Source organism: Bactrocera neohumeralis, chromosome 5 (genome assembly GCF_024586455.1).
Source record: "Bactrocera neohumeralis isolate Rockhampton chromosome 5, APGP_CSIRO_Bneo_wtdbg2-racon-allhic-juicebox.fasta_v2, whole genome shotgun sequence".
In the NCBI taxonomy this organism is placed as follows: Eukaryota; Metazoa; Arthropoda; class Insecta; order Diptera; family Tephritidae; genus Bactrocera; species Bactrocera neohumeralis.
Genome location: NC_065922.1, coordinates 63,226,382 through 63,244,964, shown reverse-complemented (window position 1 = coordinate 63,244,964; position 18,583 = coordinate 63,226,382). Strand labels below are relative to the sequence as shown.

Below are 18,583 nucleotides of genomic sequence, written 5' to 3'. Positions count from 1 at the left end.
CCTACGCTTTTCAGCTTCAACACCCATTTTCTACATAGTTAAGCGCAGCTTTATTTATATTTGATGATATACATTTTGTGCAACCAACACTGCATTCAAATCAAATGACCAACCGATCTAAAACTCACTGAATAACAACGCTCAGCACAATATTCAAACGCGCACACCAATGCTTTAGCTGTTTTCTTGCAACGCTAGCTCGCGACGAGAAAGCCGAGGCCACACGAGCCGAACAACACTTTGGAACGCACGAATGTGGTGTGCGAATTTCTTTTGACTTTTCGCCAAATGTAATGCAATTAAATTAACTATTTTCACTCAGTTTTTCCACTTTCCAACCTATCACAATGTACATTGCAAACAACGTTTATATTTTTCTCATCAACAGATTGCGAGTATTGGAAGTTTATTTTTCTCCGCAACCTCTTTCTACACACGCACATAACACCAAATGCACACTCGTTGTACTGCCGCATATACAGATAAATTCACAAACTTGAATATAATGAGAGAACGGCAAACGGTAGACGGCGAACACGACATGGGAACTGAGCAAATAGAATGTGACAAACAAAACGAAACCATCGAACGAAGAGCGCCGCCGAAACGTAATTAAAGAAATGACAAACGTGCTGAGAGCAAGCGACCAAACCGCACGTGAGATCGTGACGTTGAAGTCGACGTCGAATCAACCAACTATTCAATACAACTCGCCATTAAAGAAATCAGCCGTAACTGTAGGCAGCGTCACCGTCACTGCTGACAGCGAGATTTTCCTGCTCACAATAGCGTCGCTGACGTCGTTCAATACGGCGTTTGGTCAAGTTAACTTCGCTATGCCTTCATGTCGTGAACGTTCGTATGTTCGCAGTTGTCGGGTTTGAATTTTCCTGTCTTTACCTAGTTAATATTTGTTTGATTTGCGATTGTTTCCTTACATTTTTTCTGATTTTTCTCAGCAACCGGTAGTTTCTTATTGTTCTTCTAAACTCTGTCAGAGTCAATGTTGTTGTTCATCTCTGTTTATTTATTTGCTGAGTAAAATGTTTTGGTTACTTCGCGCGACATAGTCAGAAGGACTACCTCGACTACATTGATATAACGACTACAACGATTATTATGACTGTATCGTTGGGGGTAGAAAATAAAACTAAACGCTTGCTACACCGCTCACTCGCTACAAGGCAAACGTTTGGCAAAGCAATCCAAAGCAGCAACAGCCGAAATCTGCGCCAACACAATCGTTTTCGCTCTCAACGATACTCGCCAATTGCTCTTTCAGCGTATGTTTGTTGTTGTGTTCGTAAATTAATGCTCAATTTTACTCTCTCATTTCCGTCTTTCTCTCTTTCTATGCATTGAAAACACAGCCAGCTGTTCGTTCGTTACCATCGACAACGAGACTTAAACGCCAGCTCACGATGACGACGCTGGCAGCGCAGTCGACGGTGGTCGAACGAAGCAAATGCACACATGCGTATGTATGATAATATGTGCATACATATTCGAATTGCAGCAACAAGCAGCAGTGCATCACAGGAAAATGGCCGATTGGCGTTGGGTGTGAATGCAATTGCATTTCGGGTGTACTTGTGCGTAAGTATACCGAAATTTACTCCTTTAATGATGTTACCGTTGTTCACGGGTGGGTTAATGTGTGCTTTGTGGGTTTGTTCTAACATGACACATATGTATGTATATAAGGATGTGTGTATGCATAAGTATGTATAGAGACGAAGTTGTAAAAAGGGAAATGCATGATTTGTCAAATATACATAACTAATATGTATGTATGTATGTATGTATGTATATAACCGTGTACATACTATATGAAGACATGTATGTAAGTATGTAAGTATGTATATGGCCTCGGAAATACCTACATAGGCATATTTCTGAATTAATTTTGGAAAAGGTTCGGCATACATACATACATACATAAGTACATATGTATAAGTAAATACTACTTATACTTAGATAAATTATGAAAAATATTTATATACATACATACATATGTACTTATATACTATGTACATACTTTTGCATGTTTTTTATGATTGTATTACCAGTCTTCTTCAATTTGTGGTGTTCGTTTCGGCTGTTTTGACAAAATGGAGAATTTTGTCAATTGTAAACTGAAAAACGATGATCTTGTGCCGAACTTATTCGGATAGTTACATGCATACCTACATAGTTTGTACATATGTATATACATAAGTATATGCGCCTGAATAAAGGTGTATGTCAACTTAGCCTCTGCAAGATCACAATAATAATAAATAGTTGGACTGAGGATAAAGAAGTAAATGAAGTTTTTAAATAGCTTCTACTATATTATACATACATACATATGTATGTACATATGTACTTATGTAAGAGAACAAGAGTTGATGAAGATTATTTGACAGAAAATGGCGCACAATAATTACTGAGCGGTAGCAAAGTCCTCCTGGTTTGAGATAAATCGCAAGAGGTCTGCCACAGCGGGACCGTTTAACTATACACGGTCAAAGATAAAAAAATGAATTGATCGTTTAAAACGTGACTGTGGTGGAATAGGTTAGGTTAAGTTAGATTGTAATATTGTATTAGGGTCATTCCTATTTGATTCCCCATTGTGAGCTTTGTTTGATCAAAAATAAAATCGTGTAGATGAATTAAAGCAGCATATTTTGCCGGATCGTCTTGAGCAAGATTTTTAGTCTTTTTGCCTTTACAAAGCTCTAATCATTTTGGTAGACGACCTTTTCTTTCCGCATTGCAGTTTTTACCGATTCGCTATTTGATCAAGAAACTTATTTTAAGAAACTCAGAGTATTCAAACTTATGGTCATCTAAGTCTAAGAAAAACTTTCGCAAATACACACCTTCCAGCAAGGTAAGGTTAAGAGGTTGATCTTGATAGAATCTGACTTGAACAACGCTAGTCCATTGTCGTACCTAAATCTTCTATATAATTGATTACAACCCGACAAAGCACATTGGGCTTATCACAAATGATAAGCGATTAATGTCAGTCTCTGCTAAGTCTGCTAGTGCGCCGAAAGTTACACTACCGAGATGTTTCAACCTCAGCCTTGCAAAATTCATTGACCCAGTGCAGGAACGTAAGATGACACCGTTGCCAGCATTGAGCGCTCAGTTGCGAGCTCAGCGCTAATATTTCAAATTTGCTGTCGGAGTGAATATTTACCTTCTTGAAAATCACCAGGTTTGTTTGGTACACTAAAACTTGACAGAAGCTCCTTACAGAAAACTTCCTCTCCAAAATTTTCTCCTAGCTTGAACCCATCCGCGAAAAATCTCACTGCGCCTCTTCTCATCACGAGTAGATTCTGCAATGCAGTGATCCTTATATCTTCTTAATTTGCGTAGACACCACTTACGCGATTATAGCCGAGTTAACAACAGCGCGCCAGTCGTTTCTTCTTTTTGCTACGTGGCGCCAATTGGATATTCCAGGTCTTTCTCCACCTGGTCCTTCCAACGGAGTGAAGGTCTTCCTCTTCCTCTGCTTCCCCCGGCGGGTACTGCGTCGAATACTTTCAAAACTGGAGTTTTTTCGTCCATTCGGACAACATGACCTAGCCAGCGCAGCCGCTGTCTCTTAATTCGCTGAACTATGTCAATGTCGTCATATATCTCCATAAATCCATAATCTTTCGCAGAACTTCTCGAAAACTCGCAGCGTCGACTCATCAGTTGTAGTCATCGCTCAAGCCTCTGAGTTTGGATTTTTTTTTTGTTCGTCGAGAGAGGACTTTGCTTCTCAATTGCCTACTCAGTCCGAAGTAGCACCTGTTGGCAAGAGTTATCCTGCGTTGGATTTCCAGGCTGACATTGTTGGTGGTGTTTACGCTGGTACTTCAAAGTTATGACCGTCAACAGTGACGTGAGTGCCAAGTATCGAGTGCGACCACTGTTTGTTTGATGACAGGAGATATTTCGTCTTGCCCTCGTTCACTACCAGGCCCATTTGGTTTGCTTCATTGTCCAGTCGGGAGAAAGCAGAACTAACGGCGCGGGTGTTGAGGCCGATGATATCAATATCATCGGCATACGCCAGCAGCTGTACACTCTTATAAAAGATTGTACCTGCCCGATTAAGTTCTTCAGCTCGAACTATTTTCTCCAGCAGCAGATTGAAGAAGGTCTTTCATTCCATCCAGAAAAAACTTCGGTTTGGTGTGGTTTGTGGGTCCGTGGAATCATCGGTCCATATTTCTTCAAAAATGATGAAAACGTAGCCGTCAATGGCGATCATCATCGCACCATAATAACCGACTATTTGATTCCTTAAATTGTAGCTCGAAATCTGAGTGACATTTGGTTTCAACAAGACGGTGCCACATCGCATCCATCATTACAGTTATTGAGAGAACACGTGGGTGAACAAATAATTTCACGTTTTGGGGTAGTCAATTGACCGCCATGATCGTGTGATTAAATTTGAAGTTTCTGTTTTTTTTTTTTAAAAGAGAACCTCGAAATTTATACATATGTACATACATCAGGAAAACAGTAATTTCACACTTTTCCACAGATATTCCTAAACAATGGTTAGAATGAGATATGAACGGAAGAACCTTGCAACATGGTTAAGTTATTGATATATACGCTTGGCAACATCCTAATTGAAATTTCATAGCAACAATACATGATCACTTACTTTCTCTTCACCGAACTTTGTTTTTTGGATATAAGGACAAGAAAAAGTTTCCGATGAATTATGACGATTAAACTGCAACTTATTCTTTAAATTGGACTTTTGTTCTTAACATTACTTCTGAACTAACTGTCCGGGAGTTGTTGTAAGCTTTGTGTTTATCTGACACATTAATCATTTTGTTTTGCTTTTTACCTTAGGTAAATGCCAACATGGCAAAAAGCTATCGAAGATATCAGTTTGAATACAATATTTATAAATATTACTTATACTTTATATGGATACTCAAAAAAATAGCAGTAAATATTAATTTGATTATAGATGCTACTGCTTCATTTCAATAACTAAAAAATAATAAAATTTCATATAACTAAAAAGAAAGCAATTTTCAAAAAAGAGCAATTTCATAAGCTTTGAAAAGTACTTAATTAAAAATATAAAACTTCATTACGAACCGAAAGGCTAAGTTGGCTAATTAATAGTTTTTGAAACATTTCCTGGCATGTGCCAAATTGTTTTAAAGAAAATATCGCATATGGTATCAGACTTCGTGCAGATGGAATTGTTGGCCGATTTGAGCCACTTCTGTTATTAGACTAGATTACAATTATCTCCTGAATATATTTTAATATAACTACCTAGTTTCTGTCAAATTTATCTAGAGGAATTTCTTAGACCATTTCAAAAGTTTTTCGCGCCAAATTCAATAACATAAAGCGAAATATGTGTACTACCTAATTTTATTATGATACCTTGCATATTGTTGTATATATTTGGTAAGAATTGTTTGTTTGTAGGTTCACAAATATCTCTGCTCAGTGTTTTGAGGCTGGAAATAAGAACCGAATGATTTTTACCATTAGTTTTCCAAATCCATCCTTCATTTTAACAGGATATTGTCAATAGTTGCCTGTGATATCAATTGAATATATAATTGAAGGCTATACCCTTGCGACCGGGCACCCAGATGAGGTACCAAGTGCACCTGAGTGCAAGTGCAACTGATTGACTGTTCAGCCGTTCTACATACATACATATATACCCCTGCGCTGTCATAAGCATAGATCGCTTCATGGTTACGATAGTTTCGTTAGAGGTTTATCTCTATGCAGCGACTTATAGCAAAGAACTCTGCTTGGATTATGTTTGTAACACTTGCCATGGTGGTCCTTCTGCACCAATTATATCCGACGTTTTCGAGCCATCGGTGTACCACTTAATTCTGCTAACCCTAAGCAGGAGGTCGAGAGCGTAGTCTTTCCATCCAGCCTTACTGCTACGGGCAACTTTGAACTTCTTGAGAAGTTTAACCTTTTAGTAATGCTGTCCTTTGGGAGAAGAGCTAGTGGTATTTCGACACTTAGGGCCTGCATTTGCTGGGTTGATATTACTTTTCCTCTCCTAAACTCTTCTGTTGCCATTTGAAGTAGTTTATGTTTGGCTACTTGATTGATTACTAGGTGAAGCGATGAGAGTTCTAACGTGTGCACCATCATCTTGCATCGAGTATACGAGAAGACCCTGGAGCGTCGATTCAGCACCGTCTGCAGCAACTCGGACTGACGTATGGGCTGACTTGGCGCATTATACGTGCAGATCTTAAATTAAAAGCGTAAAAAATACAGCTTGTGCAAGAACTGAAGCCGTTCGACCTTCCCAAGCGACATCGCTTCGCTCTATGGACTCATGAAAAGTTCCAAGAGGATCCGAAGTTTTCGAGCCAAATGTTGTTCAGCGCTGAGGCTCATTTCTTGGTCATGTATGTAAAGAGCTGCCATTTCATCCAGAAAAAACAGCGGTTTGGTGTGATTTGATTCCACCGAACCATATTTCTTCAAAAATGATGCGATAAGAACGTAACCGTTATCGCGCCATTTGCGACATTTGGTTTCAACAGGATGGCGTCGCTTCTCACATCTCGCATCAATCAATGGATTTATTGAGAGAACACTTCGGTGAACAGATAATTTCACGTTTTGGGCCGGTCGATTGGCCACCAAGATCGTGTGGTACCAAACCGTTAGATTTTTTTCTGTGGGAATATGTAAAGAGCCTGTGCGGGCAACCCCACTTCGATTCTGGCCTTGGAGCAAAACGTCACGCGTGTCATATTGAAATGCTCGAACGAGTCATCGAAAATTGGACTCAACGGATTGGACCATCGGAGACGTAGCCGCGGCCAACATTTCAAAGAGATAATATTCAAAAACTAAATGCCGTTAAATTTGAAGTTTCTGTCTTTTTTCTTTAAAAAAATAAGAGATAACCTCAAAATGGATCACCCTATAGCATGACATCAAGTGCTGCCGTCGGGCACGTACTCATTGCACCCGACGTGCAGATGCAGGCAATTCATTGCAAGAGATATGAACTGATGTCATCCATTTTCAAAAGACAATACTAAATACTTAAAAATAAGTGCAATATTAAATAGCGTTAATTGAAAAGTGGAGAACCACGAATGGGAAATTATTATAGCCTAGAATTATGAGAAACGGGTTTGACTGTTTAAATTATACATTTACCGTAGGCAAATATGTTTCTCAGCCATATGTATATAGTATGTAGATTGTGACAAAAATGTAAATAAAAAGCAAAATACTTAATTATTCATCATTAATCCCCACAGATGCACTTTTTGGGATGGCCTTCACTTCTTTAAGCGAGTTTTGTTTTATCTCTTTATTCGACTGAAAACGGGTTCAACCGAGCGGTAATTTCAGTTTGGGGAACAAGAAGCAATCACACGGATCCAAATCTGGTGAATAAGGTGGTTGAACGATAGTATTAATTGGAGTTTTGGCTTTAAATTCGGTCACAATCGTGGCACAGTGCATTATCATCGTGTAAAATCAATGAATTGATCTTCCACAATTCCGGCCGTTTTCGGCTTTGGTGTGTTTTTTTGGCTTCGGCTCGTTTTTCCCTCCATTGCGATGACTGTTAACTTGTTTGCATGTCAAATTCATAAACCTATGTCTCATCGGCTATCCAATATATGCAGTTATAATGCTCTACATGAATGTGGGATTGGAAATCGCACGATCAAGCATGTCCAAAGATACCTGTTTACGGTAGTCTTTTTGAAAAAAGTTCAGCTTTATCGGGACGAGTTGAACAAGAATGCGTTTCGTGTCCTAAATATCCATCAACATCATTCGAACGGACTCACGAGAGATGTCGAGATGTCTTCCCATCTCTCTAACACCTGCCTGGCGATTCTCTTTGTTCGATATTTTTATCCATTGTAAAAATCGCAACGTACTACTGAGGTGTACCCACTTAAACAGCTGCTACATATGAACAAACTAGTTGACAGATAGTGCTCATATTTGGCAAAGTAATTAAGGACAGTCCTAACAACTTAGCAAAATAACATTTCCCCGAGGAATTGAATTATGTATACTAGAAAATTTGAGTTTGGCTAAATACATGTTAAAATGCATCACATTCCAATATAATATCGAGTTCGAGTTTCAATCACAACATCACAGTATCACGTTCGATTCGAAATTTACGCCAACTTTGGCAAAAGTATCGTATTCTAGCCGTTAACAATTTTGATTGTTGAGCGCGTAGTGAAATGGGTAGTCGAAAAAGTCTTTTCGTATTAGGTCAATAAAGGCCCTTGCAGTCGTATATCTCCAGTGCCACCAATCACATTGTGTCATACCATATAGTGTTGGAAAGGTGAGGTTTTAAGCTTCATCTAATTAAAAATTAAATTCGGGCAAGTTGAAAAAAAGTTACAACTGTTCAAAAATGAGTGAAAATATTGAAGAAATTCGCTATATTTTGAAATTTTTGTAGAGCAAGCCACCAATGAAATTTGTGATGTTTACGGAGACGCTCGCACATTCTGGAAATTTCGAAATTTCGATTTACACTGATGGAATAATGTCTATGGCGGAAAAATAGCATTTACTTATTATTATAAACATAGAGAAATAAGTTGAAGTTTGATTAGAAATACGAAGAGACTTTTTCGACTACCCAATAGTTATATATACATAATAAAATATTTGGTATTTAACTTATAGTATACATATGTACATACGGATACATCCATATTTCTGATAATGTTTAACGCAAATATATATATTTCCGCCAAAGTTCACGTTATGTGACGCCGCTGCTTTTTGGAAAAAATGGTTCCAGTTGAGTCTTTAATTATATAATTTATTAAATTTATAATTAAATTATATAATTTATGTAATTTATATAAAAATCGAGATACAAAGTTTCGGGACATCTGAAAATGGGTAAAATTGAAAACATCTGGATACCATTTAATGATTTTGAAAAAGTAAACTGTTTTCGTCACATTTCTCCTTTTACATAATTCTTTCCACATGCAATTTATTTTGTGTTGCAAACATTCATCACTTCACCATTATGGTATTGTCGTTTTTGTTGCGTGCCTCGAACAAGCAAATAGTTTTGTTTTAAGGTGGTTTAAAAAACTCGCATTATTATTATGGGATTAGTACAAGGAGAATATATTGTATAACATTCCAGGAGGATATGCCATATAAGTTGTTTAGATCCTTCATCTCACCCAATTACCAACAATTTTCGAATACTCAGAGTTAGATAATTTCCTCCAAAGAGTCGACCTTAGAACGAACCATTTAACATATATAGTATATTGTGTAGTGGGACCAGCTGAAATATGCTAAGACTTACTACTGTGAGTACGAAAACCCACTCGTCGAAATACTTCTTTCTAGGGTTGCTTAACTTTCAGTGACATTTGTGTCTAATGTCACATCAAAATAATCATTAGCGCTTATACGAGGGCTGCTATATATATTCAGGCCTAGGGCAACACTAAGTGTTGCCAGGTGCAATCTGACATTTCCATTGGAAAGTTTGACATTTTCTAGCATAACATCACTCAGAACGTTTTGTCATTTAATCGTGAATTGTTTATTTACAGGGAATTAAAAAATTCATCTCGACCAAAAAATGGAATTAACTCGTGAACATTTTCGTGCGATAATTTTTCACAACTTTCGACGTGGATTATCACGACAAGAGTGCATCGATGAACTAAAATCTTTGTATGGCTATGAAGCACCATCCTATAGCACTGTGAAAAACTGGTACAACGAATTCAATCGTGGCCGACGCTCGCTCAAAGACGAATTCCGTGAAGGTCGTCCAAAAACAGCCGTTGTGCCAGAAAACATCGATGCCGTACGTGAACTGATAATGCAAGACCGTCATGTAACATACCTTCAGATAGAGGCATGCCTACGCATTTCTCCCACCAACATACATTCGATATTGCATGAACACCTGGCCGTAAAAAAGGTTTGTTCTCGTTGGATCCCGCACAATTTGACAATCGCTCAAAAAAAGGCTCGTGTGGATTGGTGTAAAGAAATGCTGAAAAAATACGATCGCGGTGCTTCAAAAGACGTTTATAAGATCGTCACAGGTGACGAATCATGGATATATGCGTATGAGCCCGAAACAAAACAGCAATCGACAAAAAAATAAAAAAATAAAAAAAGGCCAGAAATATATATAGCAACCTACGTAGTATACGCTTGTCTTTCTGAAGTACATAAAGTGATTCGCCGATTTTTACGTTGAGTGAAATTATTCAACAAAGAAGTTACATTAAATTTTGTGTGCGGAATCAAATTGTTGGTGCCGAAACGTTCAGAATGTTGGAAAATGCCTTCGGTAATAATTTTTTGCCGTGAGCAAGTATTTTTGATTGGTATAAATTGTTCAAAGAGGGTCGAGAACGCGTTGACGTCGAACCACGTCCTGAACGGCCATCAACATCAACTGATGATCAACACATCAATCAAATACAGGAAACGATGCTTGAAAATCGATGGTTAACAGTCAGAGGTCTTGCTGGCATCGCAGAAATATCGGAAGGACCAGTGAAAAGCATTTGAAAGAACATTTGGACCTAAGAAAGCACGATTGGTTCTAAAATCATTCAATTTTTTCGAAAAAACAACGTTGCGTTGTCAAATAATGCTTTCCTACTACAAGGATGTCATGAAACGTTTTATTACTGGCGATGAGTTTTTGATCTTTGCTTGCAGCCCGGAAACAGACGATCAATCGGACGAATATCGTGACGAAAAAACAATGCCAAAGCAGATCAAAAATCAAGGTTATGTTGGCAGTTTTCTTCGATTATCGAGGAGTGGTGCATTCCGACCGGCTAAATTGTCGTTTGCGCGAAGCTATTCGTAAGAAGAGGCCGGAATTATAGGCCAACCACTCTTGGTTTTGCACAAATATTGTGCCGCAACCATATTCGCGTGATTTAGTTCCGTGTGATATCTGTCTATTCAGCAAACTAAAAAGACCACTCCGGGGCAACCATTTTGAGTGACTTTTACATAATAAATCGCTACGCACATTGAAGGCTATTCCCGAATTTGAGTGTTTTCGTCCATTCAGACAACATGACCTAGCCAGCGTAGCCACTGTCTTTTAATTCGCTGAACTATGTCAATGTCGTCGTATATCTCATACAGCTCATCGTTCCATCGAATGCGATATTTGCCGTGGGCAACGTGCAAAGGACCATAAATCTTTCGCAGAACTTTTCTCTCGAAAACTCGCAGCGTCGACTCATCAGTTGTTGTCATCGTCCAAGCCTCTGTACCATATAGCAGGACGGGAATTATGAGTGACTTATAGTTTGGTTTTTGTTCGTTGAGAGAGGACTTTACTTTTCAATTGCCTACTCAGTCCGAAGTAGCACCTGTTGGCAAGAGTTTCTCTTCCGAGGCTGTTGGTGATTTTTCATTGGTACAGTTTTTTAATTGGCGGGTCCCAAACCCAGCGCACAACCCTATGTAGGGGATGTTTCGCCTTCCCTTTAGCTCGCCTTCGAACGGACGTTCTTAGGCTACCCAGAGGATATTTGGTCAAAGACCGGAAGTCGTGAGCTGCTTGAGCCATGTGTAAAAGAATCGTTTCTGCCCACTACCAAGTGAATGGCGATCAGGGAACTTTCCTCACTTGCGTGATTCTACACATGATTTCATCCTCCACTACAAATGTATGTTTACACAAAAAGAAACATGCGCACCTAAGCCCTAACCAATGAGCCTATGTGACTCAGAATTATAACTTAACTCCCATACAGAAACTAAGTGTCCATATGTATATGTATATATATTGAAACAAATAGTCAATGAAGCTCATTTGATAGACAATCACCGCAAATATGCTTTCATACTAACATACCCAAGCCAAGACATAATATCTAATCTTACTGACATAATGCTATAAGTATTTAAATTATCAAATCTAATCCGACGAGTGTGAGTTCATAAAGCATGACTTCAGACACAACATGAGCCCTTGAATGGCTCGAACTAGAATTTCTAAAATGCAAGCAGCACAAAATGCAATTATTTTTTTTAGCCATTTGCATAAGTTATACATTGGTTCATTTAAAAATTTTTGATTTCTTTCTTTTCTGACAGGAAATTTTTGTGTTTTATGTTGAAAAAAATTCAATGATTTTTTTATTTAAATATTATAATAAAACTTTGAATTGGTGCTTTTCCATTTCCTCGAAGAAATAATTAGACGGTACTCGAGGGGAATTTAACCCACGATAGTTTTCGCGGATTGTTGAATCCACTTTGGTAGATTGGGAAGAGTGCACTTAAATTCCAATTGTCGGGTAGGTTTTCGGCGGACCATGTTCTGCAAAGAAGCTCTCTTACTTCTTAGACTGATAACGTAGCGAGCTTTATTTAATAAGCGGCTAAGCTTTTAGAAAAACTATAAAATTTACGAAAAGGTTTGTATTAGTTAGTTAGTATGTCGATCATTCTATCTTATCTCTATTTCTGAGATTAGATAATGTATATAGTTGGAAGCATGTGAAAAGTTGATCAAACAAAATTCTATGCGATCACTTTGAGGAACACATTAAAATTATTTTTTAAAGCCACGTTATGATAAGTTTATGTTATTTATTAATTATTATATTTTTTTGTAATAAACCGAGAATGTAGGAACTCTGAGATTTTCCAAGAAATTGAATCATAATTTGAGATGATTCCAAGAAATATATTAAAAAAAAAATTTTTTTGTTACTACAAAGGATGTGTGGGACTTTTTTCGATAATGGGGGTGTAAAATAAAAGATGCAGATTTCAATAAATGATGAAAGAATATTAGAACTTATGAGTACTTATTTGTTTTAAATCTCTAAATGCACTAGAAAATCTTCAAGGAATTTGTAGGTCAGTTCAAAAAACATTTGTAGTCATTCCAAATCCATGAAACTTGAGTTCCAACGAAGCTATAATATCCTTCTCAAATAAAAAAGATTCTATACAGGGCCTTGATCTTGAACGGTCTGCAGGATGTCAGCGCCAATTAAATGAAACAGTAGTCCAGTATCGTTTTTACCATTCACTGAGTTGATGTTGTTTGTATTTATTTGGTATATTACATATACATAGTAACAAAAACAGTACCCCGAAATCTTTTATGTATATAAAAATGAAACGCCTATTTTGTATGTCCGCGCATTACGACCGAACCACAGCACAGAAACCCGTGAAAATTTGTACGGGTATTTCTCCGGGAGCAGGTCCTAATGGCGGCATTTTTTGCAAAATCACCCTCGATTTCGCAATTTATGTCTATATTTATAACTCAACCGATTTGGCTGAAAATTGGTGATGAGGTAGCTTGGAACCTCGGACGGGCATAGGCAACTTTCTGTCGTTTTATGTTAAAAGTCACAATAATTCATAAATAAAACAAGAAAAAACGTTAACTTCGGCTGCACCGAAGCTAATATACCCTTCACAGGTGCATTTCTGTTAGTAACTATGTGTTCAGTTTGTATGGCAGCTATGTGCTATAGTTAACCGATCTGAACAATTTCTGCGGAGATTACATTGTTGCCTTGGAAAATAGTCTATACCAAATTTGGTGAAGATATATTGTCAAATGTGAAAGTTTTCCATACAAGAACTTGATTCCGATCGTTCAGCTTGTATGGTAGCTATATGCTATAGTTAACCTTCGATTACACTGAACAATTTCTTCGGAAGATACATTGTCAAATGTGAAAGTTTTCCATACAAGAACTGTTGCGTTCAGTTAGGTAAAATAGTCTTTTTCTTCAAATTTTGTTAGAAAATAGATTTTGTGAAGATACATTGTCAAATGTGAAAGTTTTCCATACAAGAACTTGATTCCGATCGTTCAGTTTGTATGGTAGCTATATGCTATAGTTAACCGATCTGAACAATTTCTTCGAAGATTACATTGTTGCCTTAGAAAATAATCTATACCAAATTTGGTGAAGATACATTGTCAAATGTGAAAATTTTCCATACAAGAACTTGATTCCGATCGTTCAGTTTATATGGCAGCTATATGTTATAGTGGTCCGATATCGGCCGTTCCGACAAATGAGCAGCTTCTTGAAGAGAAAATGACGTTTGCAAAATTTCAGAACGATATCTTAAAAACTGAGGGACTAGTTCGTATATATACAGATGGACGGACGGACGGACGGACAGACAGACAAACGGACATGGTTAAATCGACTCAGCTCAACATACTGATCATTTATATATAAACTTTATAGGGTCTCCGACGCTTCTTTCTGGGTGACAAACTTAATATACCCTGTTCAGGGTATAAATATATATTTCAAAAAAACATAAGCATGTATTCAATATTCATGTAAGAATCATTTGAACATTTTGTTCTTCAAAAATACAAAATAAAATCACACAGATATTGGCAGGGTACAGTGGTTTTTATTTACATACACATATGTATATGTATATGAATTGTTGTTATAGTTGCAACTGAATAAGAAAAGGTTGAATCATAATTTGAGATGAGTGCATAATAGCTGACAAATATTCCTGAAGCATTGCATAGAACAATGCAATATTTAAAAGGCACGACCAAGTCTGTGTTTTCTTACGTGAAGTATCTGGGTTTTAGCCTTGGATTTTGCAATTACATTCAATGCATGTTGGACAAAACATTACCATTTGATTGGCTATAGGGCGTGAGACGCGCCCACCTCTGCTCTACTCCTGCACTGTTATTCACTATAACAAGAAGCATATAATGTATGTACATATGTACATATATCTGTAACGATATACGATGCAGATGCAGAAACTGTGAAGATGTTGTTACATCATACATATTTAAGTATGTACTATCCCTTAAGGGGGGGGTAAGGTTTGACAACTTTTTTATTTTCATTTTTTTATATTTTTTTTTTTCTGAACGATCAACATCTCAAGAATATTGTGTTAAAGTTTTAGGTCATTCGGAGAAAAACTAACGAAGTTACAGCAGGTTGAATAACGGTACCTCTAACTACCTGCGCTGAGTGTACAAAACTTTGAATCGATTTTCCCAAATATGTCATTTTTAAAGTCGGTGACCAGCCTACAGAAAAAACTACTGCATCGATTGTTTTGAAATTTTGTACAAATATTCTACATATATATAGCTCTCGAATGACGTCGAGTTTTTTCAAAAATTTTAATTTCTTAGAATTTTACAATAACAAATAGGTCGATTTTTTCGTCCAAAATCGTCATTTTGGCTTGAAAATGGTACCAAAAATTGAAAAATTAAAAAAAACTCGACGTCAATTGAAAGATAAACTCATAAACTAAAGAAAGCATTTTAATTTTTTGGTTTCCGATGATCCAGTGATGCTGTAGGCTGGTCACCGCACAACAACTTTTTTTCGAGGTGCCTACAGAGATCGACGATAAATCCGTTATTCCTCACTATTTTTCGATAAAACTTTTTTTAAGTATCCTTCAAATGTTGTACTTTCATATAATAATAAGTAAAATAAACCTACAGCAATAATTTTTTCTAAAAAAATTCACGAAAAAAGGTCTTTTTTCGACGAAACAAACCTTACCCCACCCCCGCCCCCCTTAATTTATTCCTTTGATTTACGAAGTCAATAAAAAATGTAGATTGCCAATTTATGTAACTATTCAGTTACATTGTTATCACGATAAAGAACGAGCGGAGCCGCGGGTTTAGACTAATTGTAAATAAAACGCAAAACATTTCATTCTTCATCTATACTTATTTTATCGCCTTCAAAGTAATCACCACCAGATGTGATACACTTATGATAAGGATTTTTCCAGCCCTCGAAACACTTTTCATTAGAACTTTTTGGGATGGCCTTCAACTCTTTCAGCGAATTTTTTGTATCTCTTTGTTCGACTGAAGACAGGTTCCGACTTGTTTGCATGTCAAACTCTTAAACCCATGTCTCATCGGCAGTTATAATGTTCTCTATGAATGTAGGATCGGAATTCGCACAATGGAGCATGTCTAAAGAGACCTGTTTACGGTACTCTTTTTGAAAACAATTCAGCTTTATCATCCGTTGAAGAGGTCGGAGATCGTCCAGAACGAGGCCTCCAACTTTAAACGCGTTTTTCTCAAAACACACTTTTTTAAACTGGCGAACATGATTCCGGTCGAACTACTCAACCGATTTGCTTAATTTTTTTTTTTAATGTTCACAAAACGCCTGGCTATTGTCCCTACATTTTTTATAATTTATTGATTGATTATGTTATGACAAAATTTATGTAAAAAAACATGGGGAAGAATTAAAAAAAACGTTAATTACTTTTTTAATTATCAACATTTTTTCATGATTTTAGTAGGGACGATAACCATTCACGTACTTTTTATGAATAAAAGTACCATATCTATCTCGCATAGTTTTAGGTGATACACACAATCGCAACAAAACTTATTATATCCTGTAGCAACAAATTGCAAGATAACATCACATATTTCAGGACCCGATTATAGTGTGAAAATGGGCTAAATCGGACTGTCCCCTTGCCTACTTCCCATATAATACAATTTTAAAACCTATTTGATTCTTTCAACAATGTCTTTACTGTACGTCAAAATATTAGATACAGTAATGTTACCACATGCCTGGCTGAATATAACATTTTATGAGATAATGATCCTAAACATATCATCATTTGCGCAAGAAGCGGTTGTAGAGTCAACGGATTTGAGGTTAAGCCCCATTCTGTGCAGTTTCTTTGCCACAACTCCATAAAAAATCTCATGACCGATATGAAAAAAGTGTTTCGAACGAAAACCAACCAAATTGTGATCCTGGAATATACTCTATTTCCAGGAAGTTAAAAAACCAAATATATTCGGTGAAGTACGATTTATTATACTGTTCTGTAAAAGTTTGAAACCAATTTAATTTATTCTTTTTTTATTTTATTTACTGCATAGAATACTCCTTTTGAATGTGAACTTGTTTTTCTGAATATTTAACATATGTAAACTGTACTATAAAATTTTCTTTATGTTCAATTAGTGAATATGTTGTGCCAAAATTTTGAAACAACACAAATTTTTATTTTTGAAAATTATAAGATTTGTTTAGTTAAGGAACGAATATGAGTGAACTCCTTTTTGTGGACAACTGTATATTTGACTATGAGGACGAGGCGAATTTCTTTCTATCTATAGAAACTGTATTGCAGATGGAATTTTGCCCAAAACAAATTGCAACAAGTAACTAATGACAATTAGTACTGAGAGGAAAGTATGATCTAGAAACTTAGGAATGGTAATGTGCCTTCGCTCTATTATTTTTGCATACATAACACAGCTCAAAAAAATATATTTGTTGTTGCTCAAGATATATAGTATATACATTATTAGCAAATTTTAATGGTTTCAATTGTCTAGATTACGAATTAATTCAAGAAAAGTAGGGAAGCACTATGTTCGGATGTGACTGAACATTTTATACTCTTGCAACTTGCAACAATCAAAGCCAGGAAAATACCTTAAGATGTAAAAGGTCAACCGGAGGATCGGCATCCAAGCAAATTTATGTATACTATATATAACTTATACACCGACCAACAACTTCGGCATAAGATTTGTTAAAAAAACGGAAATCATTATACGTAGTATATGGGAGTTTGGGTAGTATCGACCCGATTTTATCTATTATCATGCCAAATACTAAAAAAATGTTCCCTGCTTTTCATTAAGGTGCTTTATATACAATCACCTATCATATGGAGTAAAGTCAGTCGGATGGGGTAGATCAAGTTTTCGGCCAGTTTTATTTATCTGAGGCATTGACATACATTGTTATGAGTTAAACACACTATGTAATTTTCGTCGAGATAACTAAAATATTGACCGATATATGCAGTATATCTTCGAAAATCTTTATTTTAGCTATATGGGGGTTCAGGCAATTATCGGCCCGATACAAACTATTTTTGATACACAGTGTTAATTGCCAGGACATAATTTTCTCTGAATTTTAATTGAATAACCCTTATATTTACCGATATTTGCGGTCAAAGGTCAACTATGGACACTACCTAGGAACTTGAACAGTGTTTGTTGGATTTGAGGAATATTTGGTCTTTTTTTATTTTTTTTTTTGTGGGTGAGGGGGTGAAAATGCCTTCCGCATTATAGGTGCTATCGTCACAGCAGTGGTATGTGCTACTTGCAGGTCACTAAAAACCCCTCCCCCCCGCTAAAGAACCGTTGCCCACCCTGAGACCGCATTTGCATTACTTCAGGGTGGCGTTCCATTTTTCTCAGTGAGAGATTTACATCCCGCTTTTTGCTGCGTAGCAAGATTGCTGCGAATTTCTAGATAATTCCCCAGTTTGCTTCACTCTCCAGCATGACGCTGATTGAATTGTCAACATTTATGGGCCGACCAGGTCTTCTACGGCGGTGCGTTCTCGTTGCCAACATAAAATGTCTCTGGCGTATTTAGTTATTGATTTAGCGAGCTTTAGTGGTTTTTAACAGTACCGTTATAAGGGGAGTGTACAGGGTTATAATCCTAAGACATCCATTGTCATACTGTCGGTG

The 18,583-nt window shown here is 36.8% G+C and overlaps 1 protein-coding gene and 1 long non-coding RNA gene across 9 annotated transcripts in view; one reads left to right on the top strand and one right to left on the bottom strand.

Moving 5' to 3' along the window:
• LOC126759390 (uncharacterized) overlaps nucleotides 1-18,583 on the bottom strand; it is a 78,604-nt gene that overhangs the window by 14,112 nt on the left and 45,909 nt on the right. For 2 of the 8 annotated variants that reach the window (XM_050474138.1, XM_050474147.1), the window contains exon 1: nucleotides 939-1,111. The exons of 3 other annotated variants lie outside the window; for them this stretch is intronic. The gene's annotated coding sequence lies outside the window, so the exon portion shown is untranslated. 3 more of the 8 variants (XM_050474139.1, XM_050474143.1, XM_050474145.1) reach the window with 3 other exon arrangements.
• The window catches only part of LOC126759512 (uncharacterized), a 70,729-nt gene continuing 53,332 nt past the window's right edge, over nucleotides 1,187-18,583 (top strand). Inside the window, exons 1-2 of the long non-coding RNA XR_007667015.1 lie at nucleotides 1,187-1,283; nucleotides 1,371-1,596. This is a non-coding gene — a long non-coding RNA (uncharacterized LOC126759512). The remainder of the gene's footprint in view (nucleotides 1,284-1,370; nucleotides 1,597-18,583) is intronic.